Below are 25,224 nucleotides of genomic sequence, written 5' to 3'. Positions count from 1 at the left end.
AAGGGAAAGTCATGTCTAATATAAGCTCCAGATTGTATCTCTTAAAAGAAAAACATTTCTTCACTAAAGCTCAAAGTAATTAAGTAACTTGGTCAAGGTCAACCCAGTCAGTGAAATACTGCTACTACAGTATCTCACCAGGGTTGTGAAAATTAATTGTACAGAATTCTGCTTATTTTTAATAATGGATGGAATTTTTACCAGTCATTGTAAAATTTACTGTTTGTTGGATTCTAACCCTTAAAAAAGAGCAAAGCATAAAATGGTGCTGTCAGAAGAGGGAAGACTATGTGCTAGTGATAGAAAAGGTAGTGAAGGAGATTAGAACTGTTGATGTGCATGGAAGTGGATGAGTGGATTCTTTTGCCAACGTAAAGCTTTGGCTAATATAAACTGTCAGCCTTACTGCTGCCCAAACAAATTACCCTACCACTATTCAAGCTCCCAAGGACAGAGGAACTAAAGTTAGTATTTAAATGTTAACATTGTCATTCATGACTACTGTTAAAATGTCATTAGCAAAGTCACCCATTACCAATGGTGTGGCTAAAAATTATGATTCATGCAGAAGTTAATGCTATACATAAATATGACACACTATTTTTTAGGTCACTTTATAAGACTTATCTTCTCTTAGCATGGCTAGACCTTATGTTTGTGATTGACAACTTTTGGAAACAAGTAGATATGAAAAAGATATAAGGATCTGTTGGAACAAAAAATTGTGTATATACATATATAGTGACATTTTATGAAAATATGAAGATAGCTGATAATTCCCTAATAATTTTTAATAACCAGTATTTCAAACTATCTTAACAATTGCATAGTACTCTAATCAGTTTGCTTATTTAATCTAGCCCAAGAGACAAAAATGTTAGAAAACTGTGACTATACTTAGGGTCCATATTTTAAGAAAACAAGGATCTCAGAACCAAATACTCATTGCTTAATGTGTTTTCTTGTGGTTTTATACCACTGAAAAATTTTGAAGATTAAAGATAGAGACCTACCTATGACTGATTTGTCAAAATAAACTGAAAAGCAATACATTGGTATTGAAAAATATGGCAAAAAACAAACAATACAAAAAGAAAAATATGGCAAATGTATGGTCTAGGATTAGATTATAATATTTAATTTGAAATTGGTATGTAAAGAGATTAGAAGATAACATTAATTTACTTCTCAGAAGCATATAATTTTGGATCTGAAAAGGACTAGAAAAATCTAGTCTTATACATGTATTTTATAATTGTGATAATGAAGGCCAGAGAGAATAAGGGTCAAATTGGAGGCAGGTTTTGTGGTTTGAACCAGCTTCTCTGATTTCTCAAAGCCTTAAATTCAACTCTGACATTGATTAAACATTTGCAGAGTATCTACTGTGTGGCAAGTATGATAGTAAGTACTAGGACTACAAAAAGAAATGCAGTTAAGTTTGTGCTTCAAGGAGCTAACCCTGTAATAAAAGGAATGTAAACATCAATTACACTAATGTCATAACAGTCTAATACAGGTATGTACATAATTCAGTGTTGGCCATGGCTGGACCTGACAAAATTTTTAAATTTACTGATACTCAGTGTTAGCCATTATTTAGAGAGACACACAGTCATACACTGTATATCCATCAAAATTTTAAATGTGCAGCCCTAACCGGTTTGGCTCAGTGGATAGAGTGTCGACCTGCGGACTGAAGGGTCCCAGGTTCGATTCTGGTCAAAGGCATATACCTTAGTTGCAGGCACATCCCCAGTAGGGAGTGTGCAGGAGGCAGCTGATCGATGTTTCTCTCTCATCGATGTTTCTAACTCTCCCTCTCCCCTCCTCTCTGTAAAAAATCAATAAAATATATTTTAAAAAGAATTTTAAATGTGCATTTCTTAGGCCCAGGAATTCTACTTCCCAGGAATTAATCCTAAAGTTATACCAGCATGAGTTTGCAAAGGCACATGGGTAAGAATGTACATTTGCATCTTTTGCTAGATGAATAAAAAATTTAAATGTCTATCAATAGGAGACTGCTTAACGTATTTTTAATATAATCATGAAATGAAATATTCCAATGTTAAAAAGAATGACCCAGATCTTTACATGGTGATATGAAAAGAGCTCCAAGATATATTAAGAACATTAAATGCACAGTACTAAGTACACAGTACTGTGTGTGTGTATATGTAAAATTTCTCAGCAGATTAATAAAACTTAATTGTGGATACCTCTGGGTTCTTCAACTAATAGGAAAGCATAAAAAAAAGTTTTACAGATGTATCATTTACACATTTGAAATTTTTTACAAGAATATTGCTTTCAGCAGGGAGGGGGATTAAATATTCCTTTCATAATTTTTAAAAACATTTTTTTAATGAAGAACATGTAGCAAAACAAAACATTTAAGTTGATGAAAACTGAAAAAGGCAGGATACAAAATTGTGTGCGTGCTGTGCGTGGTAGGCAGCCTCTGAGCCTGCCCCCGTGTCCCTGGCGGCTGGGATTCCATCCTTATGTAACCCCTCTCCTTGAGTACGGGCTGGTCTGACTGTGGCTTCTGTCTTGGACTCTCTCTGATTCTCTCCTCCCAGATCACCAACTGCATGTTGTGAGAACACTTAGGCAGCCTGAGGAGGAAGGCCATGGTAAGGAAGAGCCCTGTCAGCAACCAAGTGAGTGAACTGAGTCCTTTGGTCCCCAGTTGAGTTGAGATGACTGAAGCCTCAGCCAACAGCTTAACTGCAACCCTGTACATTTCTGAATTCTTTACACACACAAACTGTAAGATGATAAATGTTGGTTTTAGCCACTATGTTTTGGGTTAGTTATTCACTAATAGACAACTAATATGTTATAATTATAACTTAACAAAAGCATAGGACAGGATGACCCATATCCAATGACTGATACATGTAGGAGTATAAAGGCCATTTAGACCCAATGGGGGACAATTCTGAAGGGCTGTTAGCTCCTGAGCTCTCTGGGGGGTTGGCTGAGGCTGTCACTGGGTCTGCATTGCAACCCAGCTTTTAACTTTGCCACTCCTGCTTTCTTCCCCTCCCTTTAGTTGATCCCTGGGAAACTCCTTTTAAATATTCTAAACTCTAAACTCTGCTGAGTCCGCTGCCTGGGGAAGCTAATCTGTGACAGCCAAACGCAATGTCTGTGGATCCCAGGTAGCTGCTCCAGTTGTCACTGTCTCAGCCAAAAGGAGTGGAAGAGGGAGAGGAAGTGTGCCACTTAATGTTTTATTGACTTTATTGCATCATTTCCACTCACATCTCACAGGCAAGGCTTATAACCACATTCCCCTGCACGAGAGGAGGCTAGGAAATACAGCCTCTAACTAGCCAGCCATCTACCTAAAACACACAGAGATTCTAAAGGTGTTTTAGTTACCTTTTGCTGTGTAACAAACCACCCCAAAACTTAGTGGTGTAAAACAACAACTGTCTTATTATATTCATGAGGTTCCCTGGGTTCAAAATACAGAAAGCACAGCAGAGATGTTTGGGGATGAGTAATAGCTGAGAACTGGAGCAACTGTGGGTGGAGGACTCGGTCTCCAGATAGCATCTTCACTCCCATGTTTGGCTCCTGGGCTGGAATGTTGGGAAGACAGGTTCAGATGGGATTATCTTCCAAAGCATTTACTCGTGACCTCAGGATAGTTGTATTGACAGGGTGGTTTAGGGCTTCAGGAACAAGAGATTCCTAGAGACCTAGGAGAATGCTAAAGGCTTTTTATGACTGAACCTCAGAAGTTACATAAATAGCATCACTTCCTCTGTACTTTATTGGTCAGAGCCCACCCATATTCAAGGGGAGGAAACACACATCCCATCTTTTGATGGGAGGAGGGTCAAAGAATTAAACCACTACAAGGGTAGATATCGGGGGACAATTACTTCCTGCCAGAGGCCCTGTGTGATATGTACTGCAGTAATGAAGAGGAAGATACAGAGGAAAAAAAATAGACCATAATTATAAAATGAAATTAATAGTTAATCTATAACTATTTTCTGATTTACTTACCACATAACCCAACTCTCTTGCTTTTATATCCAATATAGAGTTGGTAACTCCCCTATCATACATAGATAGAGCTAGGCCCTGGCTAGGTAGTGCAGTTAGTTAGACCATCGTCCAATACACCAAGCTTATGGATTCAATCCCCAGTCAGGGCTAATACAAGAATCAACCAATGAATGCATAAATAAGTGGAACAACAAATTGATGTTTCTCTCCTTTCCGCTCTCTTAAAAAAAACAACCAAAAAACAAAAACAAGCTTTGAGGCCCTTCACTTTGTCTCAAATTCTTTAAGCTTCTAAATATAGCTCAAGAACCTTGGCACATTGGAACTGAAATGCTCTTCATGGCATTAAGGCTATATATAGGAGGAAATTAAATTAGTCTTTGTTAGGTTGCTTATAGATTATCCATCTTAGGTTGTTGTAGGTGGGTTAAGTACCAGGTCCAAATGAAGTAGTCTTCTTCATGTAACATATTTAGTATCACAGTTTGATTACAGTAGTGGAGCCCAATGTCTTCTATTCCACTTCCACTTTACAGGATTTACCATCTTCTTCAGCAGGACAAATAACCTCCCTGCCAGATAGTGTACTATACATTATTAATATAAATTATTTTCTAAATTAAAAAAAGAATGTGATAAGCCACAAGATCAAAGTAGGACAGGAAACTGAACCTACTGAGGTCTTTACATTCTCCAAGACTCGGCTTTTCCTCATGTTCCTAGGGGTAAGGTGACCTTGGCCCATTGTTCTAGAACAGAAGCATCTACTTTGCTGCTGGGAAATCCTGGGATAACTTTGGAAGTCTAAAAGGAGCAGTAAAGCATGACTAAATTCCATTAACCTCAACTTCCCCTGCCAAGAAGAATAAAGGCCAACATTTTTTGCCTTTTTTTTTTTCTTCTAAGACTGGAAGCAACCAGGTTTTTAAACCTCACCCAAGGATATATTTTCATTGATTTTCAGAGAGAGTGGAAGAGAGGGAAAGATAGGCAGAAATATTAGTGTGAGAGAAATATTAGTGTGAGAGAAACACATCGATTGGTTGCCTCCTGTATGTGCCCTGACCAGGAGCCTGCAACCGAAGTACATGCCCTTGACCGGAATCGAATCCGGGAACCTTTGGTCTGCAGGCCCATGCTCTATCCACTGAGTCAAACTGGCTAGGGTGCAACCAGGTTTTTATCTGAGGTGTAGTGTTGCAGGTGTAAAGTTAAGAATAGAATAGATGCCTCCCCGTAGTTCCCAAAACCCAAACTTCAATTCCCATAAAGCATGAAGTGGATGTTTACTGTTTGCTTAGTAGAAGGAACCAAACAGCCACACCCTTTCATGGGATGGGGCTTGTTTTGTACTTGCAAACCTGGAGAGAGTGAGGAGGTGTATCCCTGGGCAATAGCATTCCCTTGGGAAATTAGAATTATTTGCAAAACTCCTGTGTGTAGCCATACTCTAACCTATGACCTCTCCTTGTTTATCCTACACTTCACTAGCCACCTGTGTGTGTCCATCTGTCTTCAAACCTTTTGTTCCTTTTGATGGGATGTGTTCCTTACTCCTTCCGCTCTATATCTCTATGGTTTGCCTCTAATGTTCTGTCATTTTCCTTTCACATCATTCCCATGTATACATAAGGTACATTCTCAACAGGTTCAAGTTTGTCATTGTCATCTCATATTCTGCATCTCTCCTTCATTGTGACTCAGTTTATAAAATATATTGCCCTTTGATAAAACGAGTTATTTTCATCCAAATCTAGAATATTAGGACAAGTAACTTGAAAGGGAGTGATTTTAGGAAAGTGTGCTACCCTGTAGAAATCTATTGATTGCCAGAAAAGATACCTAACCATTTTTAATAATATATTTGAGTCCTGAGAGTCCATATCTTATTCCACTGTGATCTTTTTTATTGGAATTGTTTCTTCTGTTCATGTTTTGTGGTTTAATTCATTAAGTCCCTGTGCAAGAAAAGCAATTTTCAGAAGGAAAATGAAAAACCACCCTAAAGGGGGGCAGAAAACTTTCTGCTAAGCGAGCCACCAAACAGACTATTAGGAGCTTCCATGCTTCCAATACAGTGACCTGTTATTTTCCTTAACGCGTTACAATTAAGGCTACAAATTGAGGGCTGTGCCTAGTCTATTCTCCCTGGGCAGTGCCCAACGTGCTCTTAAATTTGAACATTCTGATGTTAACTGGAATTAGGCCTGATCCTCAAGGTTGAGTAGAGCAAGCCAACTGCTCACCCTGGGAATAAGTTAATTTTTCTCAGGCACCAAGCTACTGATTAGGGCGCAGGGCAAGGAATTTTCCTAAATTGGCCTGGCTGCCCAGGAAGAGGTCATTCCTTTTCCCTCCCAGAGAGCAGGGCTGACTCACCCTCTGACTCAGCATGATTGCACACAATATGAGGTGGAGAAATTAGTCTCTGCTAGAGTTTCTGGTGTAGTAAGGCTATCTATGCAGTTAGTGACCAAAAAGATGCCAGATCTCAATTTCCTATCGGGCCCATAATTCTTTCCCTGGTCCCTTTTCTCCCCTGAACCCACCACCAAACATACATCAAAAGTATTGGCTACTCTTTTCTCTCCTCACAGTTCATGTTGCTCCAGAGCTCAAAAAAGGTGTGTGTGTGTATTTAGCTCCTCTCTAGCTAAGTTTTTTCTTGGGCATTGGAGAGAGATAAACTGAGGTAGCATCTGGTAAAGTAGAGTACATAGAGCTCTCTTTTTAAAATAGTTGCCTAGTATTCTATTGTGTGCCTCTACCAAAATGTGTCCTAATCCCCCTAAAAAATAATGATTACCAAAATGTATTGAACATATACAATGGATTAGGCACTGTTCAAAATACTATCACAAGCCAATGAAGTAGACCCTGTTTTTAACTCCACTAAAAGCACAGTGAGATAATTTGTCCATAATCACACGTCTAGTGAACTGTAGAGATGGGATTTTAATCCAGGCAATTCTTAACCACTGTGCTATATACCGCTTCCCTATTGGTGGGATATTTAGGGCTTTCTCTAGATTTTTTTTTACTCTTACAGATAATGCAATAATAAATATCCTTGTACATAAATATTTGCATATTTTTCTAAGTATATCTGTAAGGACAAATTCCTTGAAATGACATTGTAGGGTCAGAGAGCAGCACATTTTTCTTGGGACAGAAAAGTTTCTTCTAATTTATCATTTGTTTTGAGGAGGTAGCATTTTATCAGAGGCAACAAACTATATTTTGACATATTTAAAATTTTACTAGCAAAACTACTAGAAAGCCATCTTAGTCCTTTACCAGATGAATAATTATCTAAGTGCCCTTTCCTCGTGTCATTTCTGTTATTTGATTAGGATTAGACAGGTAAACTGGAAGCAAAAGGGACCTGGGTCATGATAGTCCAGTGATTGATTTAAATAATTGTGTTTTTTTTCATCAGCAAAGTACAGATTTTAAATACTATCTACTTTATTTACCACCAGTGGCTTTATAGGCACAAATATGAATGTATATACATTATTCATATGTATCATTAAGAACACTTACATGGCCCTGACTGGTGTGGCGCAGTGGTTGAGTGTTACTCCATGCACCAAAAGGTTGTAGGTTCAATTACTGGTCAGGGCACATACCCAGGTTGTGGGTTTGATTCCTAGTTAGGGTGTGTATAGGAGGCAACCAATCAATGTTTCTCACATCAATGTTTCTCTCTTTCCCTCTCTCTCTAGTCTTAGTGCACTTTCAGCAGGTAGGCTCATTATAGTAAATATTTTATAAATAAATTAATGAACAAAGTTTTCAAGGCCACTCATTAATTTTACAAAGCTAAGACTATTGTTCTCTCTGAAAAAAGGAAAATAATTTTTAGCACTTTGTCTTATCCCTAAATATTTATTATTTATACTAGGGGCCCAGTGCACGAATTCATGCACCTAGAAAGGAACTGTGAGCCTGCCATGTTCTGCGCTCTTCCGCCTGCTGCCAATGCCCGCCATGATTGGCGCATGCCCCCTGGTGGTCAGTGCACATCATAGTGACCAGTTGTTCTGCCGTTCGATCTATTTGCATATTAGCCTTTTATTATATAGGATATTTATTAGTGTATTATCTTTCGAACTATGTTTATACCACAGTTTAAAGGTCTTAAAATTTGATCTCAGACAAGTTCATAACTAAATCATCCAGAGCAAAGAATGTAAGGTTATTTAGTTTGTCAAATGTTGAGTAACTGCTTCCCTATAAATTTGGAAAATACAGAAATGTAGAAAAATAATCTATTTATTGACTAGAAAACCTTTTCTAATACTATAGGGGCTTGGCAAAAGTAGGTTTACAGTTCATATAGAAAAAGTCATGCAGGTTATGATTATTATAATAGTTTTATTAACTGTTTCCCATACTCATAACTGTAAACCAACTTTTGCCAAATCCTATATAATTTATTGGTCATTCAGGACATTTATCTCCTATTTCTTTGAAGTTATTGATAAACAGCCTTATTTATGAAAATAATATCTAAGTGATGAACAATTCAGTAGAAATCAGTCACATGTAGTCATATGTGTGCTGACAAAACTTACTTTCAAATTATAATATAAACTTATTTTGAATATACTTGTATTTTATTGGACTATATAAATCACATTTCTATTTTATCCCCAACTTTCAATTACCCTGAATAATGCTCCTTCTTGTTGACGGCCATATTTCAGACCTGTACAAATGTGGACATAAATTGAATTCATTTTTCCTCTTTCTAACTTACCTAGATTCATAAACTTTTTAAACTGAGTTGGGAAATATCTACGAACTTCAACATGAAAATAACTTAGACTTGGGTGTCCTAGAATAGAAAAAGTTATTTTTCCTTTTTTTAAAACATATTTTTTTATTGATTTCAGAGAGGAAAGGAGAGGGAGAGATGGAAGCATCAAAGATGAGAGTGAATCATCAATTGGCTGCCTCCTGTATGCCCCCTACTGTGGATTGAGCCCGCAACCCGAGCATGTGCCTGGACCGGGAATCAAACCGTGACCTCCTGGTTCATAGGTACCACTGAGCACACCAGCCAGGCAACTCACTCATTTACATGAATGAAACATCTAAGCACTCAAATGTACAAATAAAGCAAACATAAAAAACATTTTTTGAGATTAGTTATGAGTAAATGTATTTTCAAGAATTTGTCACCAGGCAGCCTAAATTTATTTACCCAAGAGTTTCCTTCCAGAATTTTTCTAAGAACTGGAAAAATAATACCGTTTTAGTCTGTTTGGGCTGCTATAACAAAATGCCAGTTGGCTTATAAACTGCAGAAATTTATACATACAGTGAACAGAACTTTTACAAACAGCCTAAATACTGCACAGATTAGTAAATAAAAATCCTTTTTTTTTTAAAAAATTCTATTTTCACAGTTATGGGATTTCAAGCTCGTGGTGCCAGCATAGTTCAGTTCCGGTGAAGGCCCTCTTCTGGATTGTAGACGGCCATCTTTTTGTGTGTCTTCACTTGGTGGAAGGACCAGGGATCTCTAGGATCTCTTTCATAAAAATACTAATCCCATTCATGACAGCTCCACCCTCATGACTTAAGCACCTCCCAGAGACCCTACCTCTTAATACAATCATATTGGACATTAGGACTTCAATGTATGAATTTTGACAGGACACAAACTTTCAAATCATAGCAAATACCTAAATTGACAGCAGTCTTCAATTATGAGAAAATAATTGTCCATGGCAAAACAGATACGAGTAAAATAGTTCAAACTTGTTCTGAATAATTTTGCTGAGAGCTATATTCGCCAAGTTGTGCCATCAAAATTAAAGAGCTGATTTCAACAATGGCAATGGTGAACTTGAGACTGCAATGTCTTGGGCTCTAGTTATTGTTATGTGCAATCAAAAGGACTCCGAACCGTGGCTAGATGGCTCAGATGGTTGGATAGTTGTCCTATACATCACATGGTTGCAGGTTCAATTCCCTGTCAGGGCACATACCTAGGTTGCAGGTTTGATCTCCAATTAAGGTGCATACGGAAGGCAACCAATGGATGTTTCTCTCTCACTATCTCCCTTCCTCTCTTTAAAAAAGAAAATCAATAAAAACATACCCTCGGGTGAGAATTTTTTTTAAAAAGGACTTTTATTTACTAATCTGTGCAGTATTTAGGCTGTTTGTAAAAGTTCTGTTCACTGTATGTATCAATCCATTGAGACTGTAGTTTTTCAGCTATATTCCAAAGTTGGGAAAAATTTGGGGCAATCATTATATCCCACACTATTTACTGAGTGTCAACACTGTGTGACATTGTACACACTGATTTGTGTGTTAAGGGAGAAAGCTCTGGAATCAGTTCTCCAGACTTAAATCCTGACTACCACTTACCAACTATATCATCTCTATTACTGTTACCTATTGAAATGGGGATGATGATGATAGTAACACCTGCCTCATCCTATATAATAAAAGGCTAATATGCAAATAGACCTAACAGCGGAACAACCCAAACAACCAATTGCTATGACATGCTCTGACCACCAAGGGGCGTGCGCGGAACATGGCAGGTGTCTGGGTGCAGCGGGATGGTGGAGCAGGTGAGCGGGGGCGCCAGACCAAGGCGGGGCGCCAGTCGCTGTCATTGGGGCAAGCCTCTGGTGGTTACTGAAAATTCTCTGCTCCTGTGCACCGCAGTCTCACCTGGTGCTCGCATCTGCTGCCGGTACTGGCCCTGCTGGTGCCGGAGCCGCTGCTCACACCCACTGCTGGCACCCGGCGCCAGTCCCGATCACTCGGCGCCATCAGCGGGTGCGAGCGGTGGCTGCCAGCCCTGATCACCCCTGAGGGCTTCTCTGCTTCCCCCTGCTCCTGAGGGGCAATCGGGGCAGCAGCTGCCGCTTGCACCCGCTGATGGTGCCGGCCCCAATCGCTCCGCACTGTCAGTGGGTGCAAGTGGGGCTGGCACCGTCAGCGCGTAGGAGCGGCAGCAGCGGGAGCAGGGCTGCTGGCAGAGAGGGGACTGGGGGCCACTGCAGAAGGGGCTGGGCAGGAGCACAGAGGATGGGCTGAGATCCACCCCTGTGCCACCGCAGCCTCGTGGCCCATGGTTCCTTTCAAGGTGCACCAATTTGTGCACTGGGCCCCTAGTAGAGTAAATTAACTTGTGTAAAGCACTGGGCATGTAGTAACTGCTTAATATGTGTTGTTATTTCATCCTTCAAAAAGAAAGAGTGAAAATACAGACTTAGAAGCCCATTATTTACTGCGCAACCAATCTATAGGTTAGTACTAGAATAGAAAGCGTTAGCTTTTAATACTTTACATCACAATTTTATTTCTAGTTAGTTAAAAGTAATAAGAATGGGGAGACCTTGGTTTTAGAAACAACCTCCCAGACAGAAAGTAAGTATTTAATATTAGATACTTGAATTACTCCCTGAAGTTAAGCTACTAAAAGCAATATTCCCATATTTTGAATCATGACTTATTATATATCTTACTGATCATCACCACTACCTATTGCAGTGTCTTGCACAGATACTCAATAAACATTTGCTCAATAAATAAATGAATAAAAAGTACATGTACAATTATAGCCAAGAGAAAGAACATTTTATATATATTGGCTTTGGCAATGTAATTCCCAACCAGCAAAGTGAATACAGGTTATATAAACTGAGCTGTTTGGACAGCAAAGTAATGCATCATGGGAAATTACAATCATTGCTTTTATAACTGGGCATGATCCTGTAAAATATGTGCTGTTGGTGACAAACAAAATGAAGGAGGAGGACAGACAGATGGATCAACAGAAGTTCTTCACTGTTTCTGGAGGACAATCAAAATCAATGTTCTACTAAGACATGACTACTGACATTTACTTTTATGAAGGATTTAGACAAATGTGCAAATAGATTGCAATTTTTTAAAAAGTGACTTACTGGGCTAAGAAAAAGTAAAGAGACCCACTATTAACGGACTATTTCCAAATATATTCACATGGTAGGTAGAATAATGGCCCCGAAACATGTCCATGTCCTAATCCCTTGAACCTGTGAATATGTTACTTCACAAGGCAAAAGGATTTTGTAGACACAATTAAGTTAATGATCTTGAGATAAGGAGATTATTCTGGATTATCTGTGTGGTACAATGTAATCAGGAAGATTCTAATAAGACCGAGTCAGGACAAGAGTCAGAGGAAATTAGCTGCTTGCTTTAAAGAGAGTAGGAAGGGATCATGAGTCAAAAAGGCAGGTAACTTCTAAAAGCTGGAAAAGACTAGAAACAGATTATGCCCTGGAGCCTCCAGTAGGAAAGCAGACCTGCTGATACCTTAATTTCAGTCCAGCAAAACCCATTTCAGACTTATCTGCAGAACTACAAGATAATAAATTTGTGTTTTAGGCCACTAAATTTGTGGTACTTGGTAGGACAACAAGTCGAAATGAATACATTCATTAATCTGTACCTAACCTACAGAGACACGAATTTGTAGCCAATACAAACTGAAATTTACTTCTAGTTTTCTGGGATTAAAACGAGTTATCCTTGGAAAAGTGATTTAGTTTGGGTTTGGGTCAGGAAAAAATACAAATGACTCTAGAGCAGTGGTTCTCAACCTTGGCTGCACATTAGAATCACCTGGGAATCTTTTTAAAATCCTGATTTCTGGGCCCCATTCTCTGGAAAATCTGTTTCTTTGTTATGGGGTGGGGCCACAATATTAGTAACAAAGAAACAGAATTTCCGGAGATGAAGCCCAGAAATCAGGATTTTAAAAAGATTCCCAGGTGATTCTAATGTGCAGCCAAGGTTGAGAACCACTGCTCTAGAGCAATGCAAATAACCAGGCCAAATTGAAACTGGACTTAATACAGCAAATAAATTGACCTTAATTTGGCTCTTTAATAAAACTTGAGGGTGATTTTAGGGGGGTAATTGTGTTTCAATAGACTCTATAATACACAATTGTGAATATTAGACTCTAATTAATTGTCTTCAAAGTTTTATTTTTCACCTATACATTGAACTGGATCCTGAATTTATCGACTTTTCCTAAATATTTGGCTACAACCCTCCAAACTAATGTTTCATTTTTCCCCCGTCCTTTGACTTGGAATTTTTAAGAACTAAAATTTTTTCCTTCCACCCGGACCATTTGTCCTAATTCTAACACCCAGTGCTGTTCCACCACCTCCAACAGTTCAGTTTGGGAAAAGGCATGTAGTGTACTCACAGGTCATTAATGTCCAGGCATGAGGATGGCACCTGGAGCACAAGAGGGAGGTAGGTTCAACATGATGGAACTGCTGAGATGCTCAAAGAATGCATGCAAGAACAAAAAAAAGGGGAAAAGGGTACTTGGGAAGAACTATACTTAGAGGCAGATTAAAGAGAGCTCAGGTGCCACAACAATAATGGAAACCAACAGGAAGGAAAAGATTTGAGGAATAGGAAAAGGGAAATAAATGCAAGGGCTGGGTTTGTAAATCACGTAAACACACAAAATAAATAGCAGCATGAGCTCAACTGGGGAAGTACAATTTAACCTAAGGAACAGAAAGCATGAACCTTATACCTCTGAAAACAAACAACACACGAGTGAATCTAGAGCATCTTATGATGTCAGAAAGTGAAGTGCTCAAAAAGGATGGGGCATGTCAAAAGGGCACAGAAGCTAACCTGAAAGAACTCACACTGGCCAGAGCTAATGATAGCATTGGATTGTAACTTCCCAAATAAAATATACTGTATACCTATGAGTTTGCAATGAATTAATCAAACAATAAATAAGTGGACAGTGGACAGTTCCATTGATGAAAGTTAAAATTAGTATAGGAAAGTTTGAGGAGAAATAGAACATTTGCATAGTTCAAATTATCTCCACATATGTATCTCTCCATATATGTACTGTTTTTTGTTTGTTTTTTAGAGAAAGGAAGGAAAAGGGAGAGAGGGAAGGAGAGAGAGAAATATATGAGAGAGAAACATTGACTGTTTGTCTCGGACCCCAACTGGGGATCAAACCCAAAACCTGGGAATTGAACCTGCCACCTTTCGGTGCACAGGATGATGCTTCAACCAACCAAGACACACCAGCCAGGGCTCTGCCCCAATATATTTTAAAATTATAAATGGAAAACCACAACTTTACTGAGGGTAAACCCAGAAGACACCAGCTTAACCAATCAGGTTAGTATCACTAGTGTGGAAGGCAGAGCTCCATGATGACTGCTCCCTCCCCATTTTGTCCCCACCTTTGCTATATGTGCCTTTCATAACCATCCAGTGAGCATGATGGATTTCAAGCCTGTGATTAGGTACATTAGGTGACACAGCTGACTTTGAGAAAGATAACTGGTTTGGGCTGACCTAATCAACGAGCCTTTTAAAATCTGGGTCTAGAAGTCAGAGATTAAAACTGTGAGAGGATTATACAGAATTCTCCCGCTGCCCTTGGAGATGAAGGGGCCACAGGGCAAGACCTGGAGAGTGGCTCTAGGAACTGAGAGTGATCTCCAGCTGCCAACCAGCAAAACTGTTTGGTCTTATAACCAAGAAACTGCACTTTGCCAACAACCTGAATGAGCTGGGGAGAGGAAGACCAGATAAGGTGCAGCCGTCCGACACCTTGATTTTGGCCTTGTGAGACCCTGAACAGATAGCCCAGCCATACTTTGCCTGGACTTCTCACCTCCAGAAACTGTAAGTGGGTATTTATGGTGCCGGGTCTGTAGTGGTTTGTTACGGCAGAAGTAGAAAACTACTCAACTCGTCATAACACATCTACATCACGTCCTCCCTGATAGGGTGCTCTGAAAAGGACACATCACATCTGAAATTTCCTTGCCAAAAATAGAGCACCTCACCTAATCATGAGAAAATATCAGCCAAATCTGAATTGAGAGACAGTCTATAAAATAACTGACCAGAACTCTTCAAAGGGATGGAGGTCATACAGACAGGAAAGACAGTGCCTGGAGCAGAAAAGGAACATTAGTGGTAAGCTGGTGAAACCTGAGTCTGTAGTTGAGTTAACAAGAACAAAAATTACAACAAAACACACCTCAAGTTACTTCTCTCTAAAATTGGGCTCGTCTATGTAATCTTGAGCAATTCACTTGCTAGAACTTGTTTTTCCAATTGTTAGGTAACACGAAAAGTATGTAATATGTTTTAAGAGTCTTTGCTGAAATAGTAAGTTACGCTGCTTACTGTTTGTCTTTTAATTCCAATTTTTTTTCCCTTTAAGATAGCTTAATTTTGGAAGAGGTGGAGTATTTTAGAAGACTTGGTTGCTTCACAATTGTAATCATTTTGATGCAATAGTATAAATTAATGAAAATAAATACTATTGATGGATGCAATCCAAAAATGAAAATTTGGACAATTTACTACATTCTGGGAACTTTTTGTGGTTGTTGCTTTGATGTTTGCATTTTTTAAAAAAATCCTCATTCGAGGATGTGTTTTATTGTTTTTTTAGAGAGAGGGAAGGGAGAGAGAAAGATCAGTGTGAGAGAGAAACATGGATTATTTGCCTTTGGTATGCACCCTGATAGCAGATGGAATCCGAAACCCAGGTATGTCCCCTGACTGGGAATAAAACCTGAAACTTTCTGGTGTACAGGATGATGCTTCAACCAACTGAGCCACCCAGCCAATGCAGATGTTTGCTTTTTACTTTTATTTAAAACTAGAGGCCCGGTGCACGAATCCGTGCACGGGTGGGGTCCGGCCAGCCTGCCCCAATCGGGGCCAATCAGGCCAGGCCAGCTGGGGGGAGGGGATGCAGGAAGTTGGCCGGCTCTGCCCCCGATTGGGGTCGGGGGGACCAATTGGGGGCAGGGGGGAGGGGCTGTGGGCGGTTGCCCGGCCAGCCCCACGCCCTGGTCAGACTCCTAGTCGAACTCTCGGTCAAGGGGACAATTTGCATATTAGGCTTTTATTATATAGGATTTAGGAGTTAGCATGTGAAACTATAAATATACAAAATCAACAGCTTGAAAGAATAAACATTTCAGAAGTTTTCTGAAGTTAAGATAGAAGCAAAAATAAACTCAGTAACACACTATTTGAACAGATTGATTCAGACAAGACAAACTCCCTTCCATTAGGTAAAAAGGATAAAGGGCCTGCCTGGATTTACATGAGCTAAGAATCCTATATAATAAAAGCCTAACATGCAAATTGTCCCCTCAGGTGGTCATGTGACCAGGAGTTCAACTGCTTGCTATGACATGTGCTGATCACCAGGGGGTGGTGTGGAACATGACGGGCATCCGCAACGTGGCGCTGGCAGTGGGAGGCAGTGGAGGCACTGCTGGCCCCGATGGGCCCCGACAGAGCAGGACCACAGCAGGATGGCTGAGCAGGTGAGCAGGTGGTGTCAGGCCACAGCGGAGTGCCAGGCAGGGCTGCGGGGCTCCAAGGCTGGGGCATGAGCTGGGGCTGCGAACCTGGGGGCACAAGCTGGGGCCCAATCACCGCAGGCCACCACGAGTGACCCCACCTGTGCACGAATTCGTGCACCGGGCCTCTAGTGGTATCATAAGTCTCTTTCACTATAATTATTTTCTTAGCTTCATTTCAGAGAAATAGACACATACCATAGGGATTGAATAATAATATATCACATCATCAGTGATTATTGTATGAGATACTCTGACTTGCTACTCATACATTTGGGTAACAATTCTTCTCTCCTTGTACCATAGAGAAACACAGTGTTTGCCATCCAGCGCAAGGCTGGCATAACGGCCTCCTTTGAGGTTAATGTTAACATCATTCTGGACAGAGCAACAGGAAGCATCTGTGTAGCTTACCACAAACCGAGATGGTCCATTCTTTCCCCATTTAAAGTAGAAATTCTGTTGGTATTAAATTACTTAATTGCTCTTGCTTTATACATTTAAACATTTAAATATATAAAACACCATTGTAGTAATCTCTGAGAAAACAGAAATGATTGATGACTATTTAAATACTTACTTAGTTCTTCCCAGTTGGTCAATATTGATTCTCCCTCCCCCCACCTCTATAACTGAAAGAACTTGTACTATGAAAGCTATTCCTGCACATCTTATGTTCTATGTTCTAGAACCAACTACAATGACAGCAAAACTCAGGGAACAATGTTAGTCAATTAACAGCTGCCAAGTTACCTTGAAGAGCAGATGGTATAATTGATCATGTCCAACAAAATGGGGGGGATAATTAAATAGGAGAGGATGCTTTTTGAATAATTAAATAGCAGAAGATCCTTTTTGCTTAAGTACAAATAATGGTTCTTTATTGCTGTTATATCTGTTTGAACTTTTTGGCTTGGCTTTCAAAGTCCTCTTAATTGGTCCTTACCCTACTTCCTTAGTTCCTACCATTTCTGAACAAACCCCTGTTGTACTGTAGAGAAGGCATGCTCACTCCTGCTTTACCTTATGGTATATCCTCTACCCAGATAAATAAAAGTCCTCCCCATTTAGATACTGGCATAGTATCTCCTATGTGCCAAGACTATACTAGAGATTTTCATGCATTTTCTTGAATCTACACAAGCACTCTCACCGGTTTTTAAGAGCAAAAGAAACTCAGAGCTCTGAGAGCAACCCATAGTCACTCGGTTAACAAGTTGGGTGGGGCCTTGGTCTCCTCCAACCCACAGCAACCTTCTATCCTCTCTCTGCCCTTCTTTTCCCTACTATGATCCCTTGCTTCTTCTTCAAGGGCTTCCTGATGTTATTTATCTTTGCAACTAGATGGTAAGCTCCCTGTGCACAACTGTGTATAATATATATATATATGTAAGCTCCCTGTGCACAACTGTGTATTATATGTATATATTTTTACTTCCCTACCCCACAGAGCCTAACTCAATACTGTGCCCAGGGAGCACTCAAGAAATACTTCACTGAGAGAAGGCTAACCACTTTGGGCCGAGTCTCCTATTTTCAACTTTGCAACATAATTCTGTCTTTGAATTAAGTTCTATATGGTCAGAACTTGTTGTGTGAAAAAATACTTTCTTTTAGTCTTAAATACCTCACTTGAGATTCAAGTTATCTTTGACTTACAGGTCAATTTAATTCATGTTCAGCTGATCTACTTCCTTAGTTGACTTTAATCACAACCCCGTTGATTTTATTTTTCCAAGCAGAGAAGTCCTATGTTTTCTTTCATTCTTTTGACCACACAATGGCTCCTTCGTGTCTGAGATTTGGCAAGCTAAACTGCATGGACAAGCTGCATTTTGATGAGATAACCTATCCAGTGTCACATGTTCTCATCAGCCAACAAATATGCTACAGACATGTTTAGTTTGGCTAGCAATTAAAAAAAAGAAAAGAAAAAAAGGAAACAATATTTTTAAGCCCAATGCTCTCAAGTTCCTCTCTGCCCCCATCATTTTTATGGTCATCAGCCAGGCCGGTTCAGACCTTTATCTTATGCCTAGACTGGAAATCCAATGAGGACAGGGAATGTCTTATTGACTACTTAACCACCGCAAGATGCTACAAATTTCAGCCTTATAACATATAGTGAAGCATTCACATTTTTTGTCCCAACCCACCAAAATATACATATACACATACGGAACTGGGAAGAGCTGTTTCATGAAATAATGCTTTGACAACAACTTTGGATATTTTCTATTCTACATCATTCTATTCTTTTAAATTTTTTATTGATTTGAGGGAAACACTGATTTGTTGTTCCACTTACTTATGCATTCAATGGTTGATTCTTGTATGTGCTCTGGCCAGGGATCAAACCTGCAACCTTGGCTGTTGGGACTATGCTCCAACCAACTGAACTACCTGGCCAGGGCCCTATTCTTTTTACTAGGTCATAAGCTGCTAAATTGATTTCTTAAGTTCCCTGTTTCAAACACACTATGACACAGAGTTCAGGTAAGGTCTTTTGCTATTGTATCACCTAGTACCCTGGATAAGAAGACACCTGTAATCATTTTGTTAGAGCCAAGTGCTAGGGAAATGCCTAGCAGTCTGGCACACATGTCAGTGAATAAATGCTTGTGGTTTTGTTAGCTGAGCCTGTTCTTACTGTGAAAATATGTAGTTCAATTGTATTTTTAAAAGTTACGTTTTCATGTACTCAAGAGCACCAATAACTTTAATCAAAAAGAGAAATATCACATAAATCATGCAAGAAAATAGTAAATATGTAGGTAGAGTTCTAATTAATTTGATATGTGTTCTTCAATACTTTAGTAATTGATCCTATAGCAAGGCCCTTTTCAGTTTTCTAATTAAAGTCCTACTTTGATCCCAAGCATTCTTTGAATTCAGTGAAGAAAGAAATAGAAATTGACAGTTATGGAGTGACTGTTATATATCAGATATTATACTACATATGGTCCTATAAATCATCTTATTCAAGCAATTGTATTAAGAATGGGGGCAATGAGGTTTGAGAAGGCTGGGGAACTTGCCCGTTTGTACAGCTAGTAAATAAATATTAGCTCTGAGATATACATGTGGTTTCCTGATCTAAGCCCCACACTTTGTTTACTACCTGACACTGCATTTTAAAACAATAAACTAGTACCTGTCCTATAATGTTAGTTGGAAGTATTACACATGTCAATAATCTATTCCCTTTGTGGGACGACTCTTTTTGGAGATTTTTGATAACTCTTTATATGCCTGGTCAAAAAAATTCTTCTTTAATACCTCATATTGAAATTTAAATGCATTTCCTTCTTTAGAATGGCTAATGGAGGAGGCCTTAACTGGTCCCAATATTCTCCTGTTGTGTGTTCTGTATGTACTCTTCCTGTACCTTCACTTTATATTTTTTAAGACTGTGATTGAATCTGAATCAGGATATCAAAAGCTCAGCTACACTTAAAATTCTTTGTTGCAGACTTTCAATTATCTGGATATTAAAAAATATCTGGGGGGAAAATCAGTAGCCTGTTTCTGTTTTAATGAAAATATTTGTTATGCCATAATCATAGTCTTTCACCTTTTTCTATGTTGAATTCAACTTGTGACTAATACTTAGTCCACTGTCTTGGTACTGTTTAAAAACAAAACAAAACAATACTCCCTGACCTTGAGCCATACTGCCTGTAAGGTATTTATTGGCAGTCAACCAAAGAGAGCAGCTGGAGATCCTGCCTTGTGCCTTAAATGCACTATGCTGTTTAATCCTCACAACAACCCAATGAGATCTGTACTATTATTATTCCTGTTTTTACAAATGAGGAAACTAAGAGGTTAAGTAGCTGGCCCAGGATCATGGTACCAAGAAAAATGGTGGAGACAAGTTTCTAAACCAGATGGCCTTGACTGGAGATTGAGCTCTTAACCACTGTGCCTCTCTTGCATAAGAGGAACACAGGGAAGCAATGCCCCCGGCCCCACAAAACAACGCAAGGTATTAAAGTAAGAATAAGGTCACTAGAATCAGGTTGGCATCAGAACGCTTCGGGGACAAGATTTTGAGCAAGGCATCAAAGCAGGGTGGGATTTAATTGGCCCAGCTGAGAGCTGGGGCATCATGATAGACAAGAATGGCCAGGGCTTGTTGAGTGGGTAAGAAACAGCATCAGCCTAATGGACAAGGGTGGGTAATTTTTAATAGATTCTTATCTACTTCAGTCTCCTCATTTCCTTCTGGTTTTTCTTAAGAATAAAACAGCCTGGCCAGTGTGGCTCAATGGTTGAGCATCGACCTATGAACCAGGTCACCGTTCAATTCCCAGTCAGGACAAAGGCCGAGGTTGTGGGCTCCATCCCCAGTAGGGGGTGTGCAGGAGGCAGCCAATTAATGATTCTCTCTCATCACTGATGTTTCTATCTCTCTTTCTCTTCCTTCTTCTCTGAAATCAATAAAAATATATTTTTAAAAAAGATTAAACAAAATGCAAATACCAACTGTAATATAATATAGCAACCAGATATGCATAAAATAGAAACACCAATGTATTCAATTAAGGTAAATAATACAATTTTTAGTTACTGACTGAGGTCTTTTTCTCCTTCCTGGTGTACTATAACTGGCCTCCCCATTTTATATCTGATAATTTTCCTTACCTGAATTTAAATCAAACTGTTTGAATTGTGTTAATAGTTACTCCTTATTTTGATTGAATGAGAAGATTTTCTCCTCCTTTTCCCAACCTTACTATTGAATTCTGGAAGTCTGTAACGAATATATGGCAAATACGTTATAGTACAGGAAGTCCAAACTTATTAATGGGCTGTGTTCCAGTAAATTAGTTGTTTGGAAACTGGAATTTATTTTCCCATGGAAATAGTGGTTAAGTTCCCAGAGGACCTATAAAAGCTTGCTTCACCAGGAATGTGACAGAAATGAACGCTGTCACCTTTGTGTTGAACTCTGCCTATTATTCTGGGGCTCTATGGATTTCTCTTCTTACTACAATGTGTTAGCTAACCACCTCTTGGGAGACAGATTTTTTCATTATAAATTATGGAAAAAGCTATCACTTATAATTCTACCCAGATCCAATCTTTAATACTGCTTCGGGTGTTTCTTTCCACTAATCATTACTTAAAACATGACTTCAGGTGGACAGTTGTTTTCCTTAGCCGACGGTCAGGAGTCAGAAGAGTGGCCCAAGAATGCTCATAGCCTAGCCAGTGGTAGGCAAACTGCAGCTCGAGAGCCACATGCGGCTCTTTCGCCCCTTGAGTGTGGCTCTTCCACAAAATACCACGTGCGGGCGCGAATGTACAGTGCGATTGAAACTTCGTGGCCCATACGCAGAAGTCGGTATTTTGTGGAAGAGCCACACTCAAGGGGTCAAAGAGCCGCATGTGGCTCGCGAGCCGCAGTTTGCCGACCACTGGCCTAGGCTATGACATCACCTTCTCTGCCTGCACCAGGAGGAGAAGGCAGTGAAATGGCACCAGGGACATGTCTGGCCCCTGCTGCTGCCCGTGACCATCTGGTTCCTAGGGGTATCTTTTGGTCCATGTGGGGATTTAAAAATAAAAGACTTTCTTGGTTTCTAACTTGGCATCAGGTAATAGTCCCCAGGTTTTAGTGCCTGCCCCATGTTAGAACTTGGGAGATTACCCGATCATGTGTGTTTTGACTATAGTTGAATCTATATTACAGAAAATTCACACTTAAATAATCTGAAGCTATGATGTGGATATCTCCCAAATACGCTTGTCTCAGAAGCATTTCCTTGCAGGGCACAGTAACCACAATAAAACCAAAATCTTTGTTTTAGATAGAAACATTACCGGCAAATGTTTCCAAAACAGAAATACTTAAAGTGAAAAAAAATTTGTGTCTATGGCCATCATAACAGTGTGGTTTTTAAAAACTTTAGCTTCTACACATTTCACTTCTACCTTTTGTACCTCGGGATTTTTTTTACACTAGCAAGGGATTCTTTGCATGACTTTTGAGTCTGCCTTTAGAAATGTCAGAAAAAGCATTTGTATAACTGGGGAAGGTTTATATTTACAACCCTAGTCCTCCAAAAGACAAGCAAAACCCCCACTGAATTTGTATAACCATGTCTGCTGTCAGTGTCTTTTTTAAACACTTGGTGATGTGTCAGTAAACATTTGCCATAAAGACAGTGCATTTCAATTGAAAAATACATTTTTTTTTGCATCCTCAAAACAATGGATAGACTTAGATATTAGACTTCACAAAGATGAAATAGGCCATTGGTTGGGACTAAGGAACGAAGAGGGCTCCAGCTGCTGGGTGCTCAAAGTTTGTTTTTGGCAAAGAACACATGGCAGGAAGTTAGCATTTCCAGGCACCTTGGAAAGTCTAGAGCAGGAGGAAGTTTTGAAATCTTACTGGAAAGATTTAGAGCCAAGTAGGTCTACGCTACTTGAAAGTGAAGACAGTTATTTCAACTGTATTTAAAAGGAGAAAGAGAAAGGAGAAGGAAAGAAAGAAAAAATAATACTCTTGGGGGAATCAAATGAGAGCGCATGCATAAAAGTGCCCAGTGAGGTTACCAAGATGCATTAGCTCCTCAATAATGTTAGCCAAATGTGAGTACTGGGAATTTTATTGGGCAAACAGGATTATTTAAGCTCAGTTATGTCAGTAGTTTTGTTAGCACCTGCAGCTTCTAGGAATTATAGAGACATCGTACCTGCAATGAGTTCAATTACCAACTGAAATATACACTGACCAATCAAATTCACCAATCCTATATAATAAAGAGCTAATATGCTAATTAGACTGGTAGGCTAATGACCTTCTGACCAGTGGGGGGAGGAGGGGCCTGCAGCAGCTGGAGCCGCTAGGAGGGCTGAGCCCCTTGCACGAATTTCGTGCATTGGGCCTCTAGTATTGCAAATGAAGTGGGATTTCTTTCTCGGTTGGGTTATAATTCCTCAAGTCTGGGCTACTTAGCTCAGCTGGTGGATAAACATTATGGACTACAACCATGTACAAGTCAAGCTTTATAAAGAGAAAGACACTGAAAAGCTAAGATTATGCACCATATCCCTATCCCCAGATACACATCATATAAACAAGTTTATTGGTCACTAGACGGATTGCATAAATGGGTGCAGCCAGCACAAACACATGTTAATTCCTTAAAAAATTCAAAGCATTATCTATAAAGCCACGTCATGTTCAAGGAACAAGTTGTTCAAAACACGTTTTTCAAGTCCCTTAGAGTTCTACGTTAAGAGAAGTAATTTCCTTGTTATGACAAATGTGTTTGATCTCCAAATGCTTAAAAGATTTGTAAGTTGAACAGAACTTCACAACCCAAGTTTCCAAGATGATAAAAATCAGTTAATTTTAATTACTTTAGATTTTTCTACCAGAGAAAGAAAAACCCCCACAGAAGAACACCTCAGCTATTCAGCTACACTGGCATTTGGGGGGAAAACTTAGATGACAAAGATGGGGTTCAGCATGAATATACCACGATACATGCATTACCTGAACTTACTTTAAAATTCTAAATTTGTGAGCTCAAAACATAAACATGTTGAAGTGGAGTCGTCAGTTATTTCTTAATGCACTGTAATAAATTTAAAATGCAAGAGATTCAAGGCAGTCAGATTACAAATCAATTCCCATTAGGTTAGCCAACATGTGTCAGAAAAATAACTAAGTATAAGACTCCCCATGACCTGTAGAACAAACAAAATGATCCTCTGGTTATTTTCTAAGATTCTCCTCTTTCTCACAAACATAGCAAAGTATCTCTGCAATTCACTCTCCCTGGTCAGAGTTCTATGGGAAGTGTTGCAAGTGGGCTTCACCTTCCTCTCTCACCACTGCGCTAGCTATACCTCGGCTCCCGGTCGGAAACTCGGATGCCATTTATCTACTAAGCTTTGCTAATTAAAAAAAAGATTGATGACATCCACCATCCACCGCAACACATTAAAAGTAATTTATACAGCCCGGCAGCACACTGGAAGTCCTGAGCAGACAACATTTCAACTCCAACAAAAAGACACCGCTCGCTTCTGTGACACAACAGAAAGTGGACAGCAACATGTGTCATGCACCGAAGACTTACGCCTTACAAAAATAAAAATAAAAAAAAATCTAAATAAATTAAAAATTTTTTTAAATGCCTGGCGATAATGAATTCTTAAGTCATTCTACTTAAAACCTAAAGCTGGTCATCAAAATCTATTTCCAGTTTTACAGTCACCTTTCTTCCCGGCAAGACCATAACAGAATGAGGTTTCCAGGAACGTGGTCAGTTACACCACAGCTGCATCTGACCGCTGGTGATCTCTGCCTTGGCGTGCACGTGGGGTTTGCACATCTGGATCCTGCCTTCCTGGACCATCCGTCAGGTTGGCTTTGGGAAAAGGAGACAAAAGACACCCCTTTGCAATCGCCTTTTCGGCAATCCCAGTTTTGGAGGGAGCTATAGACAACACAACATTTTCCATATCACACCGAGAAACAACTCTCTCTCCATAAAAACATATAAATACACAGACAGACAAATAGAGACTAGTGTCACGAAGTCCCTTGAAGTACCCATGTATCGACGGACCACCAGACACTGACCTTAGATCTGTAACGGAGGGGGAAGAAAAAAAAATCATGATGAGCCTGAAAAACAAAATAAAATAAAATAAAAAAATGTCACTGACACGGAAAACAGAACACACGGAAAACAGAACACAATCATCCTGTCAAGATCTCTCTCCCCCAAGATCTCTCTCCACCAGAAGA

The 25,224-nt window shown here is 39.5% G+C and overlaps 1 long non-coding RNA gene across 1 annotated transcript; it reads right to left on the bottom strand.

Annotated features, from left to right (window-relative positions):
- Nucleotides 1-608: 608 nt before the first annotated feature.
- LOC111827557 lies at nucleotides 609-25,132 on the bottom strand. Its single transcript, XR_002831180.1, has 3 exons — nucleotides 24,689-25,132; nucleotides 3,394-3,931; nucleotides 609-2,773 (listed from the first exon to the last, which is right to left on the bottom strand). It is a non-coding gene; the product is annotated as an uncharacterized LOC111827557 (long non-coding RNA).
- Nucleotides 25,133-25,224: the final 92 nt, after the last annotated feature.

Source organism: Myotis lucifugus, unplaced genomic scaffold (assembly GCF_000147115.1).
Source record: "Myotis lucifugus unplaced genomic scaffold, Myoluc2.0 scaffold_3, whole genome shotgun sequence".
Classification (NCBI taxonomy): Eukaryota; Metazoa; Chordata; class Mammalia; order Chiroptera; family Vespertilionidae; genus Myotis; species Myotis lucifugus.
The sequence above is the reverse complement of the archived record's forward strand: the minus strand, read 5'-3'. Positions and strand labels throughout refer to the sequence as shown.